The following is a 5,216-nucleotide window of genomic DNA, read 5'->3' as shown; positions in this document are numbered from 1 at the left end:
TTTCACAAAATTGTATGAGTACATGAAAAAAGTATAATTGAAAAGCACTTTAAATTTCTTAAATTATTAGTTGTATAAATATTTTAAATTATTATTAATTTTGTTGTAAAAGAATATTTCAACATTTTTTGCATTCTTAATATTGTTTTTGATTCATCATTTATTTGAATTTCAATTTTATATCAATTATTTATTTTTATGCAAAGTGTAGTTTAGTTGCATTAGGCCTGCAGTAAAACTAAAGTAAAACATAAATAAATTACAAACTGAAAGCATAACACAAATAAAGTGCCAATTTACACTCTTTACACAGATTTTCGTGGAACAGCTTTATGTAAAATCAGTTGAGAACACTAGTGTCGCACAAATAAACAATACAAAAATATAAATTCAAACCAAAACAGCTGATTCATACATCAACACAAATGTACAAGTAAAGTTTGTGTAACATTTTAAAATTTTGACAGGGATTTTACAGGAATCACTCAGATTTGTTTGACAGGGATCTCTCAGATGCTTTCATTTGCTCGAATGTTTGCTGGTGGAACGCATTTGTGTATACACAGTGTTACTCAAAGTTACTACGAGTAGCTCATGGAGGAGACCTATTATGTGCAAATTTGCTCTTTGTGAAAACATAACAAATGACAGATTGCAACAGTGATGTCAATATTTAGCTTAGCGTCTATAGAAGGCAACTTGTTTTTTTTAATACTCAAAAGCTACCGAATGCACCTAATAATATAATGTTATTTTTAATTAATTAAATTTTTGAGTATTGCTAATTTATTATGAGTTTTGCTAAATATTTAATTATTTCCAAATAATTGCTTGGGACTGTAAGTACGAAGGGTTAAACTTGTACCCCTCCAAATTTGAAGCTCAGAATAAGTATTAAAAGAATATTCTATGTAATTTAGTGTCAATAAGTAATTACTCTATTAATTATGTTATTATTCAGTTTGTTTTAAAATGGTCTTATACTATAAAATTAGTTTATTAAACTTTAAATTTGTTTTTTAATTTTTATTGAAATAAAATTAGTTTAATTTTTGGCAATTAGTTTAATATTGGAATTTAAGATTGGAGACTTAATTATAATATCTTTTTATAAAAACATGGATAATAAGTCATGTTTTCAATTAATTAAATATTATTTCATTAACACTTAAGTAGATGTAGCTTTATTTATGATATTGAATTTGTCCGGATAGACTCTAATAACGTTATAAAAAAAATCATGCATTTTTTTTCTAACAATTATAGAGTAGCCATTATAGTAAGTGACTAATTACACTATTTATAAGAAATATCAGACATGATATGTGCAGGTTTTTTTTGTACTTTTTACAATCTGTTTCTTTATTAATGAGCGTATTTTTTTAATTATGCTATTTTATTTTAATTATTATTAAGTTATATTTACATTTTATATCAAATGTATGTTTAAAACCACTGCAAAGTTCATCCGCTGTTATTATTGGAGTTTCTACTGCGAATTTCCTGCTTTAGTATGAATGTATTTAGGTTGTAACGAATGCAGTAGTTGAAAGCATACTATGGATTCCCCAATACTTCTAAGTATAACTAATTGATACCTTGAAAGCATATATAATAGGGAATTAATTTTTATATATTAATAGAGAATTAGATTTATGCACTCAATATATTTTGGTCTTAGTTTACTGTTTAAATGTATATCCAGATATCTTAGACGTTTCATTTTAATAATATTTTTATATATTACTAATTAACATTATTATATTATTTTCCTTACAAAGTGAAAATAAAAAAAACAAACAATTAAAACAAAAACTACTAACGATCAATGGTAGAGTCAACTTAAACATGCAACCTATTTACACGACATAACGAATTTTAAATATGTTCCTGATTTGATTTAAAATATATTTGTATATTTATATATTTTGTTTCTTATTTTTATGAATTACTAATTTGATTTCAACTTGATTCTATTTTTCAAGATTCCATTCGACATTTTTTGCCGTAAATCAGTTGATTTATTTATAATGAGCTCATTTGTATGAAAGTTCTTTGTATGGTATATTTTCCTCATTAGTGGCCTTAATGACTAAAACCGTAATTGCATAAAAGAATAATAAATATACCATCTAAACGATTTGTAAGGTCACATTTGTATATATATACGTTTAAATTCATTAGAATTTATTTAGATATCTTATTTATATTTTTATAATTGTATATAATAATTGTTACAATAAAATGTAAGATTGTAATTTTATTTTGCAAACTATTCTGGAAGATGAAAATATTTTTTTAAAAAGTCTTTGAAAAAATATTTTCAATCTTCAAAAATCGTTTAAATGGTTGGACATATAATATTATTCATTTATGCAGACACATATTTGTAAAAGACGTTAAGTCTGAGATAAGAAATTTTCGCAGTGAATATGCTCCATATTGTCTGGTAATGTGTTAAGTTTAAATAAATTTTGACACCTGGTGGTCATATTAAAATAAAAAAATCTTATTGATTACTTTTGAGTCATGGATCAACACTGATAAGAGAGGGCAAAATAAACAAAAAAGTAATAATAAAATACTGATCGTCAATGTTATTATCTTTCTGCACTTCGAAATAAATATCTTCCTCTTCGTATGGCTTAATAGAAGTATTCATCAGAGTTATAGAAATGAATGAAAAATTTAAATATATATATACACTTAGCAGAAAAACTCTGCGTACAAAAAGTAAATTTTGTTTCAACATATAAAAAATTATTATATAAATAAATTTTTTAAATCAATTTTATTTTTTGTTTGTAGTTTAATTCGTTGACTTTATTTTAAGCTAAAACTTATTTCTAACACATTAGTAGAAAAATTATAATAATTAAAAATGTAAAAAATCAGCGCTATCGGTGGCAGAAAAAGTCTGCGTACAAAACATATAAAGGGGAATTCCCGAAGCTTTAATAGTAGAACTTTGGCGTGCTTTATGTTTTACTGTACCAGAATATCATTATACACAATCCCACGCACTTATTTTATAATTTAATGATTAAAAAGTAATTAAATTTTTAATTACAAATAAAGGAAAAGAAATTATTATCAGTGAGAGCAGTATTATTATTGATCTATGGAAAAAAAGGAAAATGTATCGCAAAATTGGTCAAATCGTTAAGCGGTCACTTTCTTTTATCCAAAGAGTAGTGAACAACTACAACTAAATAGAATTATTGACCTCGAAGTTGGGATCTGGGCGTCCATCCAAGCTGTCAACAAGAGAAACCCGCAGCATTATTAATTCAGTGAAAGATAATCCTCGTCTAACTGAACTTCTGTTATAGAAATATATTGACCAGACATTCCAGAAGCAAATTCACGTGGATACTGTACACAAAATATTAAAAAAATACCACTACCATGGTCGGTTTGCACGAAGCAAGCCGCTTATCTCCAAAGCTATTAGAATGAAGCATTTAGCATTCGCAAGGGAGTATTTAAATGTCTCCAGAATATTGAAACGCATAATTTTTTCAGACGAAAGCAAATTTTGTCTCTTTAGCATTAAAGGTCAAACGATTATATGGTGAATTTCGGGTACTGCCCTTAATAATGAAGATTTGTATTCAACAATAAAACACAGTAGTGGTGGAGTAATAGTGCGGGGGTGTATGGCGAGTAATAGAGTGAGAAAAATGGAATTCATTGAGTCGATAATGAATAAAGATGATCATTTAAATGTTTTAAAATGCAATTTAAAGAGCAGTGCCAAGAAGTTGGGGTTACAGAACAATTACTTACTTCAACAAGATAACGACCCAAAGCACACGGCAGAAGTTGTAAAGCTTTGGTTGCTTTAAAATGTGCCCAAGCAAATCAAAATGTCATCATAATCGCCATATTTGAATCCTATAGAACATTTATAGGATTTGCTGGTGCGTCGGGTACATAAATACAATATAACCTCCAAAGAAATGCTGAAGAACGTGAGCGACGCGGAATGGGGTAAAATAAGCAGTAATGAGACTGCGAAGCTGGTCAATTCGATACCAAAACGACTTATGAAGTTCGTAAAAAGGAAAGGTTATCCAACAAGTTACTGAAAATATAAAATCTTTTTAAAAATAATATATTTTGACGCTTTTTAAACTCTTGTACGCAGACTTTTTCTGCCACCGAAAGCGCTGATTTTTTACATTTTTAATTATTATAATTTTTCTACTAATCTGTTAGAAATAATTTTTACCTTAAAATGAAGATAACAAAAGTACTAACCAAAAATAAAATTAATTTAAAAAATTTATTTATTTAGTAATTTTTTATATGTTGAAACAAAATTTACTTTCTGTACGCAGAGTTTTTCTGCTAAGTGTATATTAATATAATTTTGTTTTTATGTATATAATATTTGATACAATATAGTCAAACTTCTGTATTTCGAACTTCTATAACTCGAATTTTCTATAATTCGAACCAAAAACAGTGTACCAAGGTTTTAAAGAGCAATTTACACACAATTCTGTTTCCATAACTCGAACTTCTATAACTCAAATTTCTCTATAACTCGAACAAAAATTTTGTTATGTGGCGATAGGAATATGGGAAAACTGCATTCTATTGGTCGAATTTTTGTTTTAGGGGAAATCCCTTTTTCTAAACCAAATATTTAATTTTTTCTTTATTATCTTGCTTCTTTGTGCAAATATCAGTCACTGCCAGCGTGGTTTAAAGTAAATAAATTAACTTCCAGTGCTACTCTAAACGATTATATTGAGCTTGACAATGAAATTTGTACATCAAGCTTTCCTTCAGATGACGATATTATTGAGCACTATAGCTCTAAATGACTGGATCCAATTCTAAGTGGAACGGAAAGTGATGATAAGGGTTTGATGGATGTAATTGTTCATCAACCTTCCAAGAATGAAGTAGAAGACTCATTCAAAATTTTAAATTTATATTTGCAAACGAATGATACTACAACAGATAATCACTATAAGACTATGAATAAAGTGAAATCTCTTTTTACTGAAAATAAGAAAAAAATTAAAGTCCCAAACCCTAATTTCTAAATATTTTACTTTACTATAAGTTCTGTGCTTAATTTGATTGCAAAGAAATAAATATCTTAAAATGTAATTCTAGTTTCTTCCAAAAATAAAAAAAAAAGAAAAATAGAAAAAAAAAATTCTCTCCATAAGTTGAACCTTTTTTTTGCAAAATTGGAC

The sequence above is a fragment of the Teleopsis dalmanni genome, chromosome X (assembly GCF_002237135.1).
Source record: "Teleopsis dalmanni isolate 2A chromosome X, ASM223713v2, whole genome shotgun sequence".
NCBI lineage: Eukaryota > Metazoa > Arthropoda > Insecta > Diptera > Diopsidae > Teleopsis > Teleopsis dalmanni.
This window is presented reverse-complemented; position numbering follows the sequence as displayed.